This window comes from Ranitomeya imitator, chromosome 8, assembly GCF_032444005.1.
Source record: "Ranitomeya imitator isolate aRanImi1 chromosome 8, aRanImi1.pri, whole genome shotgun sequence".
Lineage (NCBI taxonomy): Eukaryota > Metazoa > Chordata > Amphibia > Anura > Dendrobatidae > Ranitomeya > Ranitomeya imitator.
In genome coordinates this window covers 166,846,722-166,871,126 of record NC_091289.1, presented here as the reverse complement: position 1 = coordinate 166,871,126, position 24,405 = coordinate 166,846,722, and positions in this window count along the sequence as shown.

Sequence of the window (24,405 nt, the reverse complement as noted above, 5' to 3'; positions counted from 1 at the left end):
CACTACAGTTTGTAACGCAGAGCCGTGAAAATAAAAAAAAAATCTTTCCCCAAAAATTATTTTTTAGCCCCCAGTTTTGTATTTTCCCGAGGGTAAGAGGAGAAATTCGACCCCAAAAGTTGTTGTCCAATTTTTCCTGAGTACGCTGATACCCCATATGTTGGGGGGAACCACCGTTTGGGCGCATGGGAGGGCTCGGAAGGGAAGGAGTGCCATTTGGAATGCAGACTTATATGGAATGGTCTGCAGGCGTCACATTGCGTTTGCAGAACCCCTAATGTACCTAAACAGTAGAAACCCCCCACAAGTGACCCCATATTGGAAACTAGACCCCCCAGGGAACTTATCTAGATGTGTTGTGAGAACTTTGAACCCCCAACTGTTTCACTACAGTTTATAACGCAGAGCCGTAAAAATAAAAAATCCTTTTTTTTCCCACAAAAATTATTTTTTAGCCCCCAGTTTTGTATTTTCCCAAGGGTAACAGGAGAAATTGGACCCCAACAGTTGTTGTCCTATTTGTCCTGAGTACGCTGATACCCCATATGTTGGGGTAAACCCCTGTTTGGGCACACGGGAGAGCTCGGAAGGGAAGAAGCTATGTTTTACTTTTTCAACGCAGAATTGGCTGGAATTGAGATCGGACGCCATGTCGCGTTTGGAGAGCCCCTGATGTGCCTAAACAGTGGAAACCCCCCAATTATAACTGAAACCCTAATCCAAACACACCCCTAACCCTAATTCCAACGGTAATCCTAACCACACCTCCAACCCTGACACACCCCTAACCCTAATCCCAACCCTATTCCCAACTGTAAATGTAATCTAAACCCTAACTGTAACTTTAGCCCCAACCCAAACTGTAGCCCTAGCCCCCTAACCCTAGCCCTAACCCTAGCCCTAACCCTAGCCCTAACCCTAGCCGTAACCCTAACCCTAGCCCTAACCCTAACCATAACCCTAACCCTAACCCTAGCCCTAACCCTAGCCCTAACCCTAGCCCTAGCCGTAGCCCTAACCCTAGCCCTAACCCTAACCCTAGCCCTAACCCTAGCCCTAACCCTAGCCCTAACCCTAGCCCTAATGGGAAAATGGAAATAAATAATTTTTTTTAATTTTTCCCTAACTAAGGGGGTGATGAAGGGGGTGATGAAGATTTACTTTTATAGTGGGTTTTTTAGCGGATTTTTATGATTGGCAGCCGTCACACACTGAAAGACGCTTTTTATTGCAAAAAATATTTTTTGCATTACCACATTTTGAGAGCTATAATTTTTCCATATTTTGGTCCACAGAGTCATGTGAGGTCTTGTTTTTTGCGGGACGAGTTGACATTTTTATTGCTAACATTTTGGGGGACGTGACTTTTTTTATCGCTTTTTATTCCGATTTTTGTGAGGCAGAATGACCAAAAACCAGCTATTCATGAATTTCTTTTGGGGGAGGCGTTTATACCGTTCCGCGTTTGGTAAAATTGATAAAGCAGTTTTATTCTTCGGGTCAGTACGATTACAGCGACACCTCATTTATATCATTTTTTTATGTTTTGGCGCTTTTATACAATAAAAACTATTTTATAGAAAAAATAATTATTTTTGCATCGCTTTATTCTCAGGACTATAACTTTTTTATTTTTTTGCTGATTAGCTGTATGGTTGCTCGTTTTTGCGGGACAAGATGACGCTTTCAGCGGTACCATGGTTATTTATATCTGTCTTTTTGATCGCGTGTTATTTTACTTTTTGTTCGGCGGTATGATAATAAAGCGTTGTTTTTTGCCTTGTTTTTTTTTTTCTTACGGTGTTTACTGAAGGGGTTAACTAGTGGGCCAGTTTTATAGGTCGGGCCGTTACGGACGCGGCGATACTAAATATATGTACTTTTATTGTTTTTTTTATTTATTTAGATAAAGAAATGTATTTATGGGAATAATATTTTTTTTTATTTTTTTTTTACACATTTGGAAAAAATTTTTTTAACTTTTTTACTTTGTCAGATCACCGATCTAACATGCAGCACTGCAGGCTTCACAGTGCCTGCTCTGAGCAGGCGCTGTGAGGCCACCTCGCTCCCTGCAGGACCCGGATCCGCGGCCATTTTGGATCCGGGTCTGGAGCAGGCAGGGAGGGAGGTAAGCCCGCAGGGAGCCCCCTCCCTGCGCGATGCTTCCCTGCACCGCCGGCACATCGCGCTCATCTTTGATCACGGTGTGCCAGGGGTTAATGTGCCGGGGGCGATCCGTGACCGCTCCTGGCACATAGTGCCGGATGTCAGCTGTGATAGGCAGCTGACACCCGGCCGCGATCGGCCGCGCTCCCCCCGTGAGCGCCGCCGATCTCGCTGGACGTACTATCCCATCCGTGGTCATAGGGGCCCACCTCGACGGGATAGTACGTCCGATGTCAGAAAGGGGTTAAACATATCGGAACTCGGTATCGAAATTCCGATTCCAGATCAGAAGATCGCCGACCTCATGGCCGACCCCACACAGGGGTCGGGTCGGGTTTCTTGAAACCCGACTTTGCCAAAAGTCGTCAACTTCTGAATCTAGCCGACCCGTTTCGCTCAACCATAATCTGGACACCTTTACACATTCCAGTTTACATTAGTAAACCTGCTTTTTAAGGGAACCTACATGGTTGAGACAGTGGGCTACACCTACAGCAGTGTTTTTATTATCTAAATTGCAGCTGTGAGTATTATAAATCTGTGCCTTGTGCCACAAACTCATGTTTTTATACCGTATATATTATAGTAATGACTATACAGAAAGCTGTCATCATTTAAAGGGAATCTGTCTGGCTTTTGCTATTTATTCTGAGAGCAACATTATAGAGGGGCTGAGATCCTGAGTCCTTGAATAAGTTAATTGCTCACCAGCTTGTTGTAGTTTCAATACAATGAGTGTTTTATCAGCAAGAGATTATCACATCAGGACTAGGTGTCATGTGCCAGGCAGTCCAGATAATCTGTGATCACGCCCCCTTCACTGATTGGCTTGCTGACAATGTACAGTGTACACAAAAAAGTGCCAGTCAGTGGTGTGGGCAGGCGCGGGCTGGGCCGGGTGGAAAAGGGGCATGTGCCCCCCGGGCCGGTCACCAAGCAGCTGATTCGGGCTGCTGGTGGCCGGCGCTGTGTTCTCTATGTCCTGGCAGCTGCCTCACAGTGGAGCTGCAGACACGCCCCCTGCTCCCTGTGTGTGCGGCCGGCTCCAGAGGTACAGGAACACTGCTGCATGTAACTGCTGGAGATCTGCATGTGGATGTCCCAGACATCAGTGAGTACCTTCAGCTCTGTGTGCGGTGGGGAGGTGAACGCTGCTGCTCACCTCCCGATAAGTCCAGGGCCGGTCTCTATAGTATCAGTGGCCGCTCTGCTGATGCTCACAGATTTATTGCAGGAGTCTGAACTTTCACCCTGTCAGTGCCAGGTCATCGGCTCCAGGGTCACCAGACTGCAGGAAAGTTCAGTCTCCTGCAATAAATCTCCCTATACAGAGAGTGAACAGAGACTGTCTACAGAATCCAGCACTGGAGTGATCAAGCCTGAACCTGGTGACCAGACATCACATGCTATATACATGGCCCTGTATATATATACAGTGCATGTATGGCCAGGGCCAGGTGCAGGATTGATCCATCCAGTGTATATAACATTGTATATCTGTGCCTATGGTATACCACTATCAGGGACGTAACTACAGAGGTTGCAGCGGGGCCCAGAGTGTTAAGGGACCCCTAAGCACGCGGAGCTACAAAATGGGCCACCGGCCCTCTAAATCCTCTGCACAGGCCCTGGTGCGTGCTCTTTTGCTGAACGCGCTGACCAAGGCCGTGGCGGCCCACATGAGCACAGCCCTCATTCGTGCTTGCGTACACGGCTGCAGCTTTTGTCAGTGAATGCAAACAGGAGAGCGCACGCACCAGGGCCTGTGCAAAGGTTTGAAAAGGCCGCCACCGCATGCAGAGACACCTGAGCCTCACCGTGTCTGACCCTGGCCAGAACCAGCATCAGAAAACAGTGCTCTCCTCACCAATCCCCAGCCGGCATCTGCCCCACGCCCTTAGCACCTCCAATGCCGGCTGGACAGTGGACCCTCCTCATCCTCCACTATCTCAGGTGAGAACCAAGATGAAACCTTTTGTAAGTATATGCAGCATTTGCAGTTTGACCTGTCTAATGTATATTGTATACTGTTGTATATACATTATATAGGTGAAACTGCGGTACGTACATTATATAGGTGATACCACTGTGTGTAATATACTGCGACCGCTGTGTATAGGCCATATAGGTCAGCCGCAGTGTTTATGTGCGTGTGTGTGTGTATATATATATATACATACACAGACACACACACACACATTTGTACACACACAGTGTCTGGCCTTTATGGGCTATACATAGCGGTCGCAGTATATTACACACAGTGGTATCAGCTATATAATGTACATACCGCAGTCGCGGTTTCACCTATATAATGTATGTGTGAGTGAGTGTGTGTGTCTATGTATGTGTGTGTGTGCGCGCGTGCATGTATGTATGGGTATGTGTGTGTATATGTGTGTTTCTGTGTGTGTGCATGCATGTATGTATGTGTGTCTATGTATGTGTATATATAGATGTGTGTGAGTGTCTGTATGTGTGTGTATGTGTGTGTGTGTGTCTACGTGTGTGCGTGCATGTATGTGTGTGTGTTTGTGTATATATATATATATATATATATATATATATATAGCGAGTAGAAAAAGGGAACAGCACAGAAATACTTATTGAGAAAAGCTCATTGTGAGCTGAAACGTTGCCAGAATATGTGGGTAAATTAAACCCTGCACGTTTTTAAATTGAACTATGGAGTGCTGCCTCGTTTTTGGATACATATATATATACACGTAATTGTTGGATTATAAGACGCTCCGGATTATAAGACACACCCCAAATTTTGAGGAGAAAAATAAGAAAAAAATATTTTTTAATAAAATGGTGGTGCTTCTTATAATCCATGCGTCTTATTGCTTACTGGGTGCAGTGAAGGGGGGTCTCAGGGTCGTTGCTGGAGGAGGCAGGAGTGGGGTGATGCTGCAGGCCAGGATGAGGGGAGCACTGATGTGCGGAGTGATGGTGTGGGGGGTCTTGTGCTGGTGCATGTCTGGTGCTGCTGCCGGGTGTCTCTGGGTGCCTGGCGGTTGCTGGCCGGTGCTGCGGGTGTCTCCGGTGCCCAGCAGTGCTGCGTGGGTGTCCGGGGCTGCCATTTTGCGACAGGCCAGAGCCCCAGTAATTCCACGGTTCCCTGTGTGTGTGCGGTGGACTCCGAGAATATGGCCGAGAATATGGGCTAATAAAGAGTCCACTGCTTAAAGGGATTGTCTCCCACTAGGACAACCTCGTCTTAAACTAAATGTTCGGCCGCGATAAATTAATAAAACCTATACTCACCTGCCGTGCCAGCGCCGTTCCCACAGAGGCTGTGATGTGGTGTTATGACACGTGATGCCCGGAACCAATCAGTGCTGGTGTCACTGTCTTCGCCTTCAGACAAACTGAACATGAAGAGGACGTGCAGGGTGAGCTGCTTGATCCCGACGTCCTCTTCATGTTCAGATTGTGTGAAGATTGAGACAGTGACACCAGCACTGATTGGTGCCGGGCATCACGTGTCACAACACCACATCACAGCCTCTGTGGGAACGGCGCTGGCACAGGAGGTGAGTATAGGCTTTATTAATTTATCGGGGCCGAACATTTAGGGGTTGTCCTAGTAGTGGACAAGCCCTTAAATATTTGGTGCTGCTCAGTTTTATATACTGTATATAGCCTGCGTGGTGTAAATCTAAGTATCTGTGTATGTACACCGCACAGTGCCACTCCTCCTATCCTGTATATATACACCGCACAGTGCCACTCCTCCTGTCATGTATATATACACTGCACAGTACCACTCCTGCTGTCCTGTATATATACACTGCACAGTACCACTCCTGCTGTCCTGTATATATACAATGCACAGTACCACTCCTCCTGTCCTGTATATATACACTGCACAGTACCACTCCTCCTGTCCTGTATATATACACTGCACAGTACCACTCCTGCTGTCCTGTATATATACACTGCACAGTACCACTCCTCCTGTCCTGTATATATACAATGCACAGTACCACTCCTCCTGTCCTGTATATATACACTGCACAGTACCACTCCTCCTGTCCTGTATATATACACTGCACAGTACCACTCCTGCTGTCCTGTATATATACACTGCACAGTACCACTCCTCCTGTCCTGTATATATACACTGCACAGTACCACTCCTGCTGTCCTGTATATATACACTGCACATACCGCTCCTCCTGTCCTGTATATATACACCGCACAGTGCCACTCCTCCTGTCCTGTATATATACACCGCACAGTGCCACTCCTCCTGTCCTGTATATATACACTGCACAGTACCACTCCTCCTGTCCTGTATATATACACCGCACAGTGCCACTCCTCCTGTCCTGTATATATACACTGCACAGTACCACTCCTCCTGTCCTGTATATATACACCGCACAGTGCCACTCCTCCTGTCCTGTATATATACACCGCACAGTGCCACCCCTCCTGTCCTGTATATATACACTGCACAGTACCACTCCTGCTGTATATATACACTGCACAGTACCACTTCTGTATATATACACTGCACAGTACCGCTCCTCCTGTCCTGTATATATACACTGCACAGTACCACTCCTCCTGTCCTGTATATATACACTGCACAGTACCACTCCTCCTGTCCTGTATATATACACTGCACAGTACCACTTCTCCTGTCCTGTATATATACAATGCACAGTACCACTCCTCCTGTCCTGTATATATACAATGCACAGTACCACTTCTCCTGTCCTGTTCTCGGATAGGCGACATTGGTCTTTGGGAGGGTTAATATTGGTTTATTATTTTCAGGAATACTATGGGAAAATAAAAAATATATATATATTGGAAAACACATTTAAATGGATTATACCAAGTAATTCCCTTTCCCGAGAACTTTGTAGTTGCTGGGGTCCGAACGCTGGGACCCCCATGATCTCGAGAACCGGCGCTCTAAAGAAGCGATCAATCGTGCGCACTGCGACGGCATTCAAACATAGCTCTTCCAATAACGCCTTTAAGAGGAGCGTTGAAGAACACAACACAGTATAGGAAAATCCACTGATCGGGTGTCGGGGAGTGTTATAGTCTGTGGGCTGGTGGGGTTTGTGTGGCATTGCTCCTTTTTTGTTCCAGTACGGCCCTGGACAGCTCTGCAGGGAGGCTGCCTTACTTTGTACTGGTTTTATTCCCTGCACATAGTAGGGCAGCTGAAGGGTTCAGGTAGCAGTGTCATCGCCCTGTGTTGTTCTGTAGCCCACATTCCCACCCTGACTATATACAGTGGCAACTAAGGGGTAGACAGCAGTTCCTTATGAATAGTAGGGTCAGTGGGTAAATGTGTCTACCTGTTTTACAATGGTATGGCCCAAATGTGAGCTGAGGTAAAACATTGCCAGAAGCTAAGAGGCACTAACATGTCCATACACGGGCACTAATGCCCTCACACTTCTGCCAGTATGTACTGCTGTGTGTGTGGCAGTAGTTTTTCTAATAGTCTTATCACACCTGTCTGCCATACTTCCTTGAGGCGGGATGGGAACTAAAGTTGACGTGTTCTAATATTGAGCTCCCATTTCCCAGCTCTGGAAATTCACCACTTACGGTTGGAGGATTGGCAGTGATTACATGGTTTAGAGGAGCACACTTCCATTTATAAGGGGTTGACCCCGTCAGGCTGGGTTTACAGGAGGGATACCCTCCGCTAGGCTGGAGGTTGTGGTGTGTATACAGAATGTAAACTTCACTCTTGTGAACCCAGCCTACAACTAATTATGTAATGGTGCATGTATTACTAATGCAGATGACGTTTGCGTGTGTCGCCATTTCTAATTCATCTATATATTTTGGCATGGGGGGACCCCATTTGACAGTTCGCAGCGGGGCCCATAACTTTTGTAGTTACGCCACTGCTCTGTAGTAAGCTCCGTTCTGTTCCCATATGTCTGTAGTAAGCTCTGTTCTGCTCCCATATCTCTGGAGTAAGATCAGTTCTGCTCCCATATCTCATAGTAAGCTCTGTTCTGCTCCCATATCTCTGTAGTAAGCTCTGTTCTGCTCCCATATGTCTGTAGTAAGATCAGTTCTGCTTCCATATCTCATAGTAAGCTCTGTTCTGCTCCCATATCTCTGTAGTAAGCTCTGTTCTGCTCCCATATCTCATAGTAAGCTCTGTTCTGCTCCCATATCTCTGTAGTAACCTCTGTTCTGCTCCCATATGTCTGTAGTAAGCTCCGTTCTGCTCCAATATCTCTGTAGTAAGCTCTGCTCTGCTCCCTTATCTCTGGAGTAAACTCGGTTCTGCTCCCATATCTCTGTAGTAAGCTCTGTTCTGCTCCCATATGTCTGTAGTAAGCTCTGTTCTGCTCCCATATGTCTAGTAAGCTCCGTTCTGCTCCCATATGTCTGTAGTAAGCTCCGTTCTGCTCCCATATCTCTGTAGTAAGCTCCGTTCTGTTCCTATATGTCTGTAGTAAACTCCGTTCTGCTCCCATATCTCTGTAGTAAGCTCTGTTCTGCTCCCTTATCTCTGGATTAAGATCAGTTCTGCTCCCATATCTCATAGTAAGCTCTGTTCTGCTCCCATATCTCTGTAGTAAGCTCTGTTCTGCTCCCATATCTCTGTAGTAAGCTCCATTCTGCTCCCATATCTCTGTAGTAAGCTCTATTCTGCTCACTTATCTCTGGAGTAAGATCAGTTCTGCTCCCATATCTCATAGTAAGCTCCGTTCTGCTCCCATATGTCTGTAGTAAGCTCCGTTCTGCTCCCATATCTCTGTAGTAAGCTCTGTTCTGCTCCCTTATCTCTGGAGTAAGATCAGTTCTGCTCCCATATCTCATAGTAAGCTCTGTTCTGCTCCCATATCTCTGTAGTAAGCTCTGTTCTGCTCCCATATCTCATAGTAAGCTCTGTTCTGCTCCCATATCTCTGTAGTAACCTCTGTTCTGCTCCTATATCTCTGTAGTAAGCTCCATTCTGCTCCCATATCTCTGAAGTAAGCTCTGTTCTGCTCACTTATCTCTGGAGTAAGATCAGTTCTGCTCCCATATCTCATAGTAAGCTCCGTTCTGCTCCCATATCTCTGTAGTAAGCTCCGTTCTGCTCCCATATCTCTGTAGTAAGCTCTGTTCTGCTCCCATATGTCTGTAGTAAGCTCGGTTCTGCTCCCATATCTCTGTAGTAAGCTCTGTTCTGCTCCCATATCTCATAGTAAGCTCTGTTCTGCTCCCATATCTCATAGTAAGCTCTGTTCTGCTCCCATATCTCTGTAGTAAGCTCCATTCTGCTCCCATATCTCTGTAGTAAGCTCTGTTCTGCTCCCTTATCTCTGGAGAAAGATCAGTTCTGCTCCCATATCTCATAGTAAGCTCCGTTCTGCTCCCATATCTCTGTAGTAAGCTCCGTTCTGCTCCCATATCTATGTTGTAAGCTCTGTTCTGCTCCCATATGTCTGTAGTAAGCTCTGTTGTGCTCCCATATGTCTGTAGTAAGCTCCGTTCTGCTCCCATATCTCTGTAGTAAGCTCCGTTCTGCTCCCATATGTCTGTAGTAAGCTCTGTTGTGCTCCCATATGTCTGTAGTAAGCTCCGTTCTGCTCCCATATGTCTGTAGTAAGCTCCGTTCTGCTCCCATATCTCTGTAGTAAGCTCTGTTCTGCTCCCTTATCTCTGGAGAAAGCTCAGTTCTGCTCCCATATCTATGCAGCAAGCTCAGTTCTGTTTCCATATCTCTGTACCAGCATGTTTTTAAAGCCTGTTATGTCTGCTGCTTTAATGCAATGGCCAGAGGTAAGCAGGAAAAAGGAGGGCCACCGCAACTGAAGGGCCACTGCCTTGTGATTGCCCCCCAGGCTGAAAAGTGCCAGCCAGCCCCTGGGTGTGGGTATGGATATACAAGGTTCAGCATTCTGAGCACTGTTATATCTACAGCAGCAAAAACAGGGTTTCTATCAAAGCTGCACCAAGAAGTCCATTAAGTGATACATCACTGGAATCAGGGTCTCTGACTAGAGATGAGCGAATATGTTTGGCTCCCTCCTTATTCGGCAAGCTATAGCGCTTACCGAATAAGCTGCAGAGGGAACCCAGATACCTAGATCGCTCCTGCTGATCAGCTGTCCAGCGCCGCAGCTGCATGTGTCACGGCTGTTTCACTGTCACAACACATGCATGGAGAGCCCAACAAACAGGCTGCGACTCCCGGAACCCCCACTGATCAGCTGTTTACAGTGCTGGCCAGATGTGCCGAGTTGCACGGCTACTTCAACTGAATAGCGGCGGCAGCCGGATACTGCACATCCGCCATATTCTAGGGTCAGACATGCAGTGTCTAGCCACAGCCACTATTCAGTTGACAGAGTTATTCTGTGCAGCTCGCAATTCAACACATCAGGAAACCGCAAGCCACTGGGAACAGTCAAATGGCCATCAATATAAAAGTCCCGGACAACTCCTTTTCAAACATTTTCAAAAAATTAATTTAGTTAAATTTGTCTCAAAAAAGTCAATGAATAAAACTAAACAATAAGAGAAAATTGGTTTTAAAAAAATTCTAAAATGAAAAATGGGACCTATTGAGTTGCATTATTATGCTCATGGCAGACAATTAGTGATGAGCGATTGTTTTCTGAGCATGCTCGGGTGTTCTCCGAGTATCTTGGGCGTGCTCGTAGATTATGTTTGTGTCCCCGCAGCTGCATGATTTCAGCCTGTGTTCAGGCTGTCTAGCAGCCGCAAATCATGCAGCTGCGGGGACACAAACATAATCTACGAGCACGCCCAAGATACTTGGAGAACACCCGAGCATGCTCTGAAAACCCGAGTAACGGGCACACTCGCTCATCAATAAAGTCAATCCATTTATTGAAAGTTCTGTGCTTTCTGGATTTACCATTCCAGCATGGTTTCCACATTGTGGCAACCAGTGGCCTCCATCATATTTGTCTACATATGTTTCGTACTTCTTTATCTAATTTTACTTTCTCTAATCAGATATCAGCTTGTTGGTTTTATATTCATGTAATAACTAAGCTTCACCCAGGACGAGAAAAAAATGATGGCATTTTAAAATTCTACGACTTGGAAATTGCAGGAAAAAAATGTTATTGTACATTTCCAATCTAGTATTTTAAGTCTGATCATCACTAGTCTGCAGGCGTCCGATCACTACCAAGAAAGCGAAATGCTGTCTTCCTTTGACTTCGAACACCTTTATAAAAAGCTATTTGAAATTTGAACGCATTGTATTTTAGCATTAGTTTTCCTTTAAAGTAACATAAATTAAGAGAAATTGAGTTCCCTTTAAAATGCCTAATAGACTTGGCTTCAAAGGAACATATGACATTTTAGCACAGCTCCACTTATCATTTCCTTGATTTTATTAATTTGGGTTCTTCTATATATAACATTTATTATGGAACTATTCATCTACTTGTGTGCGAAAATTCTTTACAGTCTCCCAAGGAGATAAAGGACTTGCAGAACGCTGCTTATTAAAAGCGCCGATATTTATAACGTTGTCATCGCTGTTTCTGCCTATTATTCAGATGTTCACCAAGTAGAAAATAGAACAAAAATATACACCACTTTCCGTAATCTGTAAAAGTATGGGAGCGCGAGACTCTGCCGAAGAGGGGTCAATGTCAATCACTTTCACACATGTTCAATGTCATACTTAGCAAGTAAAATGCAATTTTAGGCACAGGGTTTTTTTTTTTTCAAGCATCATTGATTTATGGTACAGGGAACTTGACATCTCTAAACAGAAAAAGGTGATTATTTACTAAAGCCAATCAGAATGGTACATAGCTTAGCGGGAAGACTTAACGTAACAAATGGAGGATTCACCACAAAGTGATTGCGTTATTTTCCGAGATTTGGTAGACGTTGTTGACCTTGTCGGGCAGATCTTAGCTTGATGAATCAGGTTTATATTGCATTTATCTGTCAGAAATGTATTAGCCAGACTGATGGCTCTCTAATGACACAAGTGCTCTTGACTTCTCTCTACATAAACATCCATTTTTCGAATCTGCACTGAAATGATGCACATAGGAAATTTGATAGTTTAGTTTAGTAAAACGTTCTTTGGTCAAGAACACTTTCATATAAACCATCAGAACCGATTCCAGCGACTTGAGATTAAAGGTCTGATGAGTAATACTCTGTGAATGGAAAATGGTTGTCTTGAATAAAGTCTTCAATTTTTTTTTCTGCATTTTCTTTTTATTTGGCATCTTTCACTTCTGACAGTATTTTTATTTAAAAATAAAAAAAAGCTGTTCTAGGGAACGTTCCAAGAACTGCTTGTATTGAAAAGCACTTTGCGCTACTACAAGTAATGATTGTGTTATTTGGATTATGCCAAACATTTTTTTTCCTATTTTGACTACAATGCATAAGATAGTCATAAAAACATGAATAAAAGAGAGAGAGAAAAGAAGCAACATAAAATAAAAAAACAACACCTGGGTGTTACAGGTAGACATGCTTGGATGAGGCAAAATCTGAATTTGCCTGTTCGTGTAATTTTCCCAAGAAATTTGCTTAGAATTTAATGTCTCTTATTATGCACTGGGGTCTTTAACCCCTTCATGACCTTGGGATTTTTCGTTTTTCCGTGTTCGTTTTTCACTCCCCTCCTTCCCGTTTTTTTATTTTTCCGTCAATTTGGCCATGTGAGGGCTTATTTTTTGTGGGACGAGTTGTACTTTTGAACGACATCATTGGTTATAGCATGTCGCGTACTAGAAAACGGGAAAAAAATTCCAAGTGCGGTGAAATTGCAAAAAAAGTGCAATCCCACACTTGTTTTTTGTTTGGCTTTTTTGCTAGGTTCACTAAATGCTAAAACTGACCTGCAATTATGATTCTCCAGGTCAGTACGAGTTCATAGACACCTAACATGTCTAGGTTATTTTTTATCTAAGTGGTGAAAAAAAATTCCAAACTTTGCTAAAAAAAAAAAAAAAATTGCGCCATTTTCCGATACTCGTAGCGTCTCCATTTTTCGTGATCTGGGGTCGGTTGAGGGCTTATTTTTTGCGTTCCGAGCTGGCATTTTTAACCCCTTTACCCCCAAGGGTGGTTTGCACGTTAATGACCAGGCCAATTTTTACAATTCTGACCACTGTCCCTTTATGAGGTTATAACTCCGAAACGCTTCAACGGATCCTGGTGATTCTGACATTGTTTTCTCGTGACATATTGTACTTCATGATAGTGGTAAAATTTCTTTGATAGTACCTGCGTTTATTTGTGAAAAAAACGGAAATTTGGCGAAAATTTTGAAAATTTCGCAATTTTCAAACTTTGAATTTTTATGCAATTAAATTACAGAGATATGTCACACAAAATACTTAATAAGTAACATTTCCCACATGTCTCCTTTACATCAGCATAATTTTGGAACCAATTTTTTTTTTTGTTAGGGAGTTATAATGGTTAAAAGTTGACCAGCAATTTCTCATTTTTACAACACCATTTTTTTTTAGGGACCACGTCTCATTTGAAGTCATTTTGAGGGGTCTATATGATAGAAAATGCCCAAGTGTGACACCATTCTAAAAACTGCACCCCTCAAGGTGCTCAAAACCACATTCAAGAAGTTTATTAACCCTTCAGGTGTTTAATAGGAATTTTTGGAATGTTTAAATAAAAATGAACATTTAACTTTTTTACACAAAAAATTTACTTCAGCTCCAATTTGTTTTATTTTACCAAGGGTAACAGGAGAAATTGGACCCAAAAAGTTGTTGTCCAATTTGTCCTGAGTACGCTGATACCCCATATGTGGCAGTAAACCACTGTTTGGGCGCATGGGAGAGCTCGGAAGGGAAGGAGCGCTATTTGACTTTTAAATGCAAAATTGACAGGAATTGAGATGGGACGCCATGTTGCGTTTGGAGAGCCACTGATGTGCCTAAACATTGAAACCCCCCACAAGTGACACCATTTTGGAAAGTAGACCCCCTAAGGAACTTATCTGGATGTGTGGTGAGCACTTTGACCCACCAAGTGCTTCACAGAAGTTTATAATGCAGAACCGTAAAAATAAAAAATCATATTTTTTCACAAAAATTATATTTTTGCCCCCAATTTTTTATTTTTCCAAGGGTAAGAGAAGAAATTGGACCTCAAAAGTTGTTGTCCAATTTGTCCTGAGTACGCTGATACCCCATATGTGGCAGTAAACCACTGTTTGGGCGCATGGGAGAGCTCGGAAGGGAAGGAGCGCAGTTTGACTTTTCAATGCAAAATTGACAGAAATTGAGATGGGACGCCATGTTGCGTTTGGAGAGCCACTGATGTGCCTAAACATTGAAACCCCCCACAAGTGACACCATTTTGGAAAGTAGACCCCCTAAAGAACTTATCTAGAGGTGTGGTGAGCACTTTGACCCACCAAGTGCTTCACAGAAGTTTATAATGCAGAACCGTAAAAATAAAAAATCATATTTTTTCACAAAAATTATATTTTTGCCCCCAATTTTTTATTTTTCCAAGGGTAAGAGAAGAAATTGGACCTCAAAAGTTGTTGTCCAATTTGTCCCGAGTACGCTGATACCCCATATGTGGCAGTAAACCACTGTTTGGGCGCATGGGAGAGCTCGGAAGGGAAGGAGCGCCGTTTGACTTTTCAATGCAAAATTGACAGGAATTGAGATGGGACGCCATGTTGCGTTTGGAGAGCCACTGATGTGCCTAAACATTGAAACCCCCCACAAGTGACACCATTTTGGAAAGTAGACCCCCTAAGGAACTTATCTGGATGTGTGGTGAGCACTTTGACCCACCAAGGGCTTCACAGAAGTTTATAATGCAGAGCCATAAAAATAAAACAAAATTTTTTTCCCACAAAAATTATTTTTTAGCCCCCAGTTTTGTATTTTCCCTAGGGTAACAGGAGAAATTGGACCCCAAAAGTTGTTGTCCAATTTGTCCTGAGTACGCTGATACCCCATATGTGGGGGGGAACCACCGTTTGGGCGCATGGGAGGGTTCGGAAGGGAAGGAGCGCCATTTGGAATGCAGACTTAGATGGAATGGTCTGCAGGCGTCACATTGCGTTTGCAGAGCCCCTAATGTACCTAAACAGTAGAAACCCCCCACAAGTGACACCATTTTGGAAAGTAGACCCCCTAAGGAACTCATCTTGATGTGTTGTGAGAGCTTTGAACCCCCAAGTATTTCACTACAGTTTATAACGCAGAGCCATGCAAATAAAAAATATTTTTTTTTCCACAAAAATTATATTTTAGCCCCCAGTTTTGTATTTTTCCAAGGTTAGCAGGAGAAATTGGACCCTAAATGTTGTTGTCCAATTTGTCCTGAGTACGCTGATACCCGATATGTGGGGGGGAACCACCGTTTGGGCGCATGGGAGGGCTCGGAAGGGAAGGAGCATCATTTGGAATGCAGACTTAGATGGATTGGTCTGCAGGCATCACATTGCGTTTGCAGAGCCCCTAATGTACCTAAACAGTAGAAACCCCCCACAAGTGACCCCATATTGGAAACTAGACCCCTCAATGAACTTATCTAGATGTGTTGTGAGAACTTTGAACCCCCAAGTGTTTCACTACAGTTTATAACGCAGAGCCGTGAAAATAAAAAATCTTTTTGTTTTCCCACAAAAATTATTTTTTAGCCCCCAGTTTTGTATTTTCCCAAGGGTAACAGGAGAAATTGGTCCACAAAAGTTGTTGTCCAATTTGTCCTGAGTACGCTGATACCCCATATGTTGGGGTAAACCCCTGTTTGGGCACACAGGAGAGCTCGGAAGGGAAGGAGCACTGTTTTACTTTTTCAACGCAGAATTGGCTGGAATTGAGATCGGACGCCATGTCGTGTTTGGAGAGCCCCTGATGTGCCGAAACAGTGGAAACCCCCCAATTATAACTGAAACCCTAATCTAAACACACCCCTAACCCTAATTCCAACGGTAACCCTAACCACACCTCTAACCCTGACACACCCCTAACCCTAATCCCAACCCTATTCCCAACTGTAAATGTAATCTAAACCCTAACCCTAACTTTAGCCCCAACCCTAACTGTAGCCCCAACCCTAACCCTAACCCTAGCCCTAACCCTAGCCCTAACCCTAGCCCTAACCCTAGCCCTAACCCTAGCCCTAACCCTAGCCCTAGCCCTAACCCTAACCCTAGCCCTAACCCTAGCCCTAACCCTAGCCCTAACCCTAGCCCTAACCCTAACCCTAGCCCTAACCCTAGCCCTAACCCTAGCCCTAACCCTAACCCTAGCCCTAGCCCTAACCCTAGCCCTAGCCCTAGCCCTAGCCCTAACCCTAGCCCTAACCCTAGCCCTAACCCTAGCCCTAGCCCTAGCCCTAACCCTAGCCCTAACCCTAGCCCTAATGGGAAAATGGAAATAAATACATTTTTTTTTATTTTTCCCTAACTAAGGGGGTGATGAAGGGGGGTTTGATTTACTTTTATAGCGAGTTTTTTAGCGGATTTTTATGATTGGCAGCCGTCACACACTGAAAGACCCTTTTTATTGCAAAAAATATTTTTTGCAATACCACATTTTGAGAGCTATAATTTTTCCATATTTTGGTCCACAGAGTCATGTGAGGTCTTGTTTTTTGCGGGACGAGTTGACGTTTTTATTGAAAACATTTTTGGGCACGTGACATTTTTTTATCGCTTTTTATTCCGATTTTTGTGAGGAAGAATGACCAAAAGCCAGCTATTCATGAATTTCTATTGGGGGAGGCGTTTATACGTTCCGCGTTTGGTAAAATTGATAAATCAGTTTTATTCTTCGGGTCAGTACGATTACAGCGATACCTCATTTATATCATTTTTTTATGGTTTGGTGCTTTTATACGATAAAAACTATTTTACAGAAAAAATAATTATTTTTGCATCGCTTTATTCTCAGGACTATAACTTTTTTATTTTTTTGCTGATGATGCTGTATGGTGGCTCTTTTTTTGCGGGACAATATGACGCTTTCAGCGGTACCATGGTTATTTATATCTGTCCTTTTGATCGCGTGTTATTCCACTTTTTGTTCGGCGGTATGATAATAAAGCGTTGTTTTTTGCCTCGTTTTTTTTTTTTTTTCTTACGGTGTTTACTGAAGGGGTTAACTAGTGGGACAGTTTTATAGGTCGGGTCGTTACGGACGCGGCGATACTAAATATGTGTACTTTTATTGTTTTTTTTTTTATTTAGATGAAGAAATGTATTTATGGGAATAATATTTTTTTTTTTTTCATTATTTTGGAATATTTTTTTTTATTTTTTTTACACATTTGGAAAAATTTTTTTTAACTTTTTTACTTTGTCCCAGGGGGGGACATCACAGATCAGTGATCTGACAGTTTGCACAGCACTCTGTCAGATCACTGATCTGACATGCAGCGCTGCAGCCTTCACAGTGCCTGCTCTGAGCAGGCTCTGTGAAGCCACCTCCCTCCCTGCAGGACCCGGATCAGCGGCCATCTTGGATCCGGGGCTCGAGCAGGGAGGGAGGTGAGGAGACCCTCGCAGCAACGCGATCACATCGCGTTGCTGCGGGGGGCTCAGGGAAGCCCGCAGGGAGCCCCCTCCCTGCGCGGTGCTTCCCTGCACCGCCGGCACATCGCGATCATCTTTGATCGCGGTGTGCCAGGGGTTAATGTGCCGGGGGCGGTCCGTGACCGCTCCTGGCACATAGTGCCGGATGTCAGCTGCGATAAGCAGCTGACACCCGGCCGCGATCGGCCGCGCTCCCCCCGTGAGCGCGGCCGATCGGCTATGACGTACTATCCCGTCCAGGGTCAGATAAGCCCAGGGCACCTCGACGGGATAGTACGTCTAAGGTCACAGAGGGGTTAATGATAGCATTTTGGTGCAGATACGTTCTTTTGATCGCCCGTTATTGCATTTTAATGCAATGTCGCGGCGACCTAAAAAACGTAATTCTGGCGTTTCGAATTTTTTTCTCGCTACGCCGTTTAGCGATCAGGTTAATGCTTTTTTTTAATTGATAGATTGGGCGATCCTGAGCGTGGCAATACCAAATATGTGTAGATTTGATTTTTTTTTATTGATTTATTTTTATTGGGGCGAAAGGGGGGTGATTTAAACTTTTATATTTTTTTTATTTTTTTCACATTTTTTTTAACTTTTTTTTTTACTTTTGCCTTGCTTCAATAGCCTCCATGGGAGGCTAGAAGCAGGCACAACGCGATCGGCTCTGCTACATAGCAGCGATCTGCTGATCGCTGCTATGTAGCAGAAATGGAGGAGTGCTGTGAGCGCCGACCACAGGGTGGCGCTCACAGCCACCGATCAACAGTAACCATAGAGGTCTCTAGGACCTCTATGGTTACCATCCTGATGCATCGCCGACCCCGATCATGTTACGGGGGTCGGCGATGACGTCATTTCCGGCCGCCCGGCCGGAAGCGGTAGTTAAATGCCACTGTCTGGAGGCCTGGATGTCTTCCTGGAGCAGAACAATATTGTATCATACAATTATTAGGTTCTGTAGAAGGACGTAGATCTGGGGATTTATTATGATGGAATATAGGCTGAACTGGATGGACAAATGTCTTTTTTCGGCCTTACTAACTATGTTACTATGTTACTATGTCTGCGTTTGACAGCAGCATTTAACTAGTTAATAGGTGCGGGCAGATCGCGATTCTGCCCGCGCCTATTACGGGCACATGTCAGCTGTTCAAAACAGCTGACATGTCCCGGCTTTGATGCGGGCTCACCGCGGAGCCCTGCATCAAAACAGGGGATCTGACCTCGGACGTACTATCCCGTCCGAGGTCAGATAGGGGTTAATAAAGATATTGAAAAAAAATTAAAAAAAAACTTATGGTATATTCATCTTACCGACCCCTCTGCCCATCTTCAGAATGCCACCATTATTTCGAAGCCTTTGGCACCAAAAACGTTGTAGATTACCGCAAGACAAAAAAATAAAAGTGCCCATTGTCATTGGGGTTTAGACTAGGAAAATTCTAAAAATTATACAGCCAATTGTGAATGAGGAATGAATGAGTTGGTAGCAAATATAGTCAATTAAATTCTACTCGAATATTACAAAAATCTGCATTCTCCAAAATGCAGATTTTTTGTAATTCGCTTCCTCGTGAAAAGAGGTTAAATATAAAAAAATGCTTTTACTCACTTTACCGCTCCTCATCTCTCCAGCACTCCAGCTCCTCACGCCCATCTATCCCGTCCTCATTGCATCTTCTTGTCACTTTTTGTCAGTGTCGAGTCCCAGGGCCTCTTCACCCTTGGCTGGGATTTCTGGCTCTGATGAGGTCCAGGATGGTTATGGGTATGCACATGCAAGATCACGGTGTACGTTGTGATGTCATGATGTTATGAAGAGGATTCACTGCACGTGGCAGGGAAAAGAAGACGCAACAAAGACAGGAAAGGTGATAGTGAGGAGAGGAGGGCCAGGAGAGGTGAGAAGTATGGTGGTATGGCGAGTATAAGGATTTTGTTTTTGTTTAGTTTTTACAGATTTTGTTTGTTATGCTATAGTTATTTGTGGAGACAACAGATCATTAAAAATGGACATTTAATTGGTACAGAATAACCTTTCTGCAAATCGAATTTCCAGAGAAAATCTGTGTGAACAGGCGAATTTGAATTTTACATGATTCGCTCATCTCTAGCTGATAGTTTTGAAAGCTAAAGGAAGTCTGCTAGGGTAATAATAAGTATTTACATACAGCAGCTACATGAGACTGAAAGGCTCACTTGAAGGCATCATTAAAGCAATATCATTACCTACAAAGTGTAAAGCATAGCAACATCTTCTTCTAAGTGCCACCTCAGTTAACATCTGGGTTTCTACAATTATTGACATTTCTCATGTACATTTGTAATGTAAAGTACAGACATGGCTATGACTCCCCCGGAAGAAGGCACACGTGGCCGAAACGCGCGTAGGGGCTCTGGCACCATTAGACCTGAGGTAATGTAGTGCGTGACATATTATTTATGTTTTACTATGCCACATTTGTGATGGAAAGCTATGGGATATAGTGTTATCATGCCACTTGGCGTAATAGATTGTTGATCCACGAGAGGTCTATGTAATGTGGCAGTAACGATATTTGTAACAAGCGTGCCTCTGGTCTATGGTGCCTTATCATTGGTACATATCACCATCATTGTTGTCTTTTGCTGTTTTTTAATCTTAATAAAATTTGGAATTATTTGTACTTTGAGGTTTGACTCGTGCAATTTATTATAGGTTATATATATTTGTTTGTACGGGACCGTTATGGTGTAATCATCTCCTGACGGACACAGGGGTTAATTTTTATTTACCCTGTGTTTTGCTTGTCCAATCGGTAATTATGGCTATAATGGTGCTGGAATACTGATTACATTGATACATTTGATAAAAAAAATCTGCTTTGTTGTTCTTCTTTAATCACTATTTTACATTTACAGCAAATTAGATTTTGGTGCATAAGGGCTGGACTGTACATGGAATCCTCTCCTCCCTGTCTATGATCACCCGTCTCCTTCTCTTTATATAGAAGACTTGATAGCTTTGTTCACGTGTCTATTTTAGCAAGTGCTTACATTTTTCATGAAAGAAGAATGCTGGAGCACCTTAATTTAGAACTCATTGTTATGACGTTACCTCTGGACAGTTCTAAATAAAGTGTCAACGAGGTTTTACCAATTAAAGGTTGTGTCTGACAGAATCCAATCAGTAATGAGAGTGGAAAAATGTGTAGGGACTCACCCCATTGACAAAGAAAAAGGTAATGCTCAGTTGCAAGTTTTCTCATAGATATTAAGGAGGTGCAACAGAGGAATGACACAACAGTTGTCAAAATTCCACCCCTTAGTGTATCTGGGATGAAGTTACTGATGGCTCAGACATCCAATCTGGTAGACGGGCATGTTGAAGCTTTCAGTGATTTGATTGACAGCTCAGTTTCCAGTCTGAGCTGTCAGTGTTTTGATTGACAGCTCGGCCATCCAATCTATGACTGGGATGTGTGTTATGAATTCTGTGGCAGAGCTCCCTCCTGTGGTCACAAGTGGTACTTCGGCTGATTCTCTCTGTTAGCTTCCGTTGGTGGAGGGAAGTGGTACTGCAGCTTCTGAGTTTCCTTCCTCAGGTGATGTGGTGAAGTCGTTAGGTGCTGCTCTATTTAACTCCACCTAGTGCTTTGATCCTGGCCTCCAGTCAATGTTCTAGTATTGGACCTGTTTCCTCCTGGATCGTTCCTGTGGCCTGCTGCTCTGCATAGCTAAGTTCTGCTTTGCTATTTTGTTTGCTGTTTTTTCTGTCCAGCTTGTCTATTTGTTTTTTCCTGCTGGCTGGAAGCTCTGGGACGCAGAGGGTGTACCTCCGTGCCGTTAGTTCGGTACGGAGGGTCTTTTTGCCCCCTTTGCGTGGTTTTTGTAGGGTTTTGTGTTGACCGCAAAGTTATCTTTCCTATCTTCGCTCTGTTCAGAAAGTCGGGCCTCACTTTGCTAAATCTATTTCATCTCTACGTTTGTCTTTTCATCTTAACTCACAGTCATTATATGTGGGGGCTGCCTTTTCCTTTGGGGTATTTCTCTGAGGCAAGGTAGGCTTATTTTCTATCTTCAGGCTAGCTAGTTTCTCAGGCTGTGCCGAGTTGCATAGGGAGCGTTAGGCGCAATCCACGGCTGCCTCTAGTGTGGTTGGAGAGGATAAGGGATTGCGGTCAGCAGAGTTCCCACGTCTCAGAGCTCGTTCAATGTTTTTGGGTTATTGTCAGGTCACTGTATGTGCTCTGACCTCTATGTCCATTGTGGTACTGAATTATCTTATCATAACAGTACTGGAGGCCAAAAGTACTAATGATTCTCAATAGAGGGAAAAAAGAAGTTCTGAGACCATTTTTTTTTCTCTGCACTGTGTTTTGCCTTTTTTTTCCCCTAGACATTTGGGTGGTTCAGGACACAGGTATAGCGATGGACATTAAAGGTCTGTCTTCATGTGTGGATCAGCTCACAGCGAGAGTACAAAATATTCAAGACTTTGTGGTTCAGAATTCTATGTTAGAACCGAGAATTCCTATTCCTGATTTGTTTTTTGGAGATAGAACTAAATTTCTGAGTTTCAAAAATAATTGTAAACTATTTCTGGCTTTGAAACCTCGCTCCTCTGGTGACCCAGTTCAACAAGTTAGGATCATTATTTCTTTTTTACGTGGCGACCCTCAGGACTGGGCATTTTCTCTTGCGTCAGGAGATCCTGCATTAAGTAATATCGATGCGTTTTTCCTGGCTCTCGGATTGCTGTACGATGAACCTAATTCAGTGGATCAGGCAGAGAAAAATATGCTGGCTCTGTGTCAGGGTCAGGATGAGATAGAGGTATATTGTCAGAAATTTAGAAAGTGGTCCGTACTCACTCAATGGAATGAAGGTGCGCTCGCAGCTATTTTCAGAAAGGGTCTCTCTGAAGCCCTTAAGGATGTCATGGTGGGATTTCCTATGCCTGCTGGTCTGAATGAGTCTATGTCTTTGGCCATTCAGATCGGTCGACGCTTGCGTGAGCGTAAATCTGTGCACCATTTGGCGGTATTACCTGAGCTTAAACCTGAGCCTATGCAGTGCGATAGGACTTTGACCAGAGTTGAACGGCAAGAACACAGACGTCTGAATGGGCTGTGTTTCTACTGTGGTGATTCCACTCATGCTATCTCTGATTGTCCTAAGCGCACTAAGCGGTTCGCTAGGTCTGCCACCATTGGTACGGTACAGTCAAAATTTCTTCTGTTCGTTACCTTGATGTGCTCATTGTCATCGTATTCTGTCATGGCATTTGTGGATTCAGGCGCTGCCCTGAATTTAATGGACTTGGAGTATGCTAGGCGTTGTGGGTTTTTCTTGGAGCCCTTGCAGTGTCCTATTCCATTGAGAGGAATTGATGCTACGCCTTTGGCCAAGAATAAGCCTCAGTACTGGACCCAGCTGACCATGTGCATGGCTCCTGCACATCAGGAGGTTATTCACTTTCTGGTGTTGCATAATCTGCATGATGTGGTCGTGTTGGGGTTGCCATGGCTACAAGTCCATAATCCAGTATTAGATTGGAAATCCATGTCTGTGTCCAGCTGGGGTTGTCAGGGGGTACATGGTGATGTCCCATTTCTGACTATTTCGTCATCCACCCCTTCTGAGGTTCCAGAGTTCTTGTCTGATTACCGGGATGTATTTGATGAGCCCAAGTCCGATACCCTACCTCCGCATAGGGATTGTGATTGTGCTATCGATTTGATTCCTGGTAGTAAATTCCCAAAAGGTCGACTGTTTAATTTATCTGTGCCTGAGCACGCCGCTATGCGGAGTTATGTGAAGGAGTCCTTGGAGAAGGGGCATATTCGCCCGTCATCGTCGCCATTGGGGGCAGGGTTCTTTTTTGTAGCCAAGAAGGATGGTTCGCTGAGACCTTGTATAGATTACTGCCTTCTTAATAAGATCACTGTTAAATTTCAGTACCCCTTGCCGTTGTTATCTGATTTGTTTGCTCGGATTAAGGGGGCTAGTTGGTTCACCAAGATAGATCTTCGTGGTGCGTATAATCTTGTGCGTATTAAGCGAGGCGATGAATGGAAAACTGCATTTAATACGCCCGAGGGCCATTTTGAGTATCTAGTAATGCCATTCGGACTTGCCAATGCTCCATCAGTGTTTCAGTCCTTTATGCATGACATCTTCCGAGAGTACCTGGATAAATTCCTGATTGTTTACTTGGATGACATTTTGATCTTCTCGGATGATTGGGAGTCTCATGTGAAGCAGGTCAGAACGGTGTTTCAGGTCCTGCGTGCTAATTCTTTGTTTGTGAAGGGATCAAAGTGTCTCTTTGGTGTTCAGAAGGTTTCATTTTTGGGGTTCATCTTTTCCCCTTCTACTATCGAGATGGACCCTGTTAAGGTCCAAGCCATCCATGATTGGACTCAGCCGACATCTCTGAAAAGTCTGCAAAAGTTCCTGGGCTTTGCTAATTTTTATCGTCGCTTCATCTGCAATTTTTCTAGTATTGCTAAACCATTGACCGATTTGACCAAGAAGGGTGCTGATGTGGTCAATTGGTCTTCTGCTGCTGTGGAAGCTTTTCAAGAGTTGAAGCGTCGTTTTTCTTCTGCCCCCGTGTTGTGTCAACCAGATGTTTCGCTTCCATTCCAGGTCGAGGTTGATGCTTCTGAGATTGGAGCAGGGGCTGTTTTGTCGCAGAGAAGTTCTGATTGCTCGGTGATGAAACCATG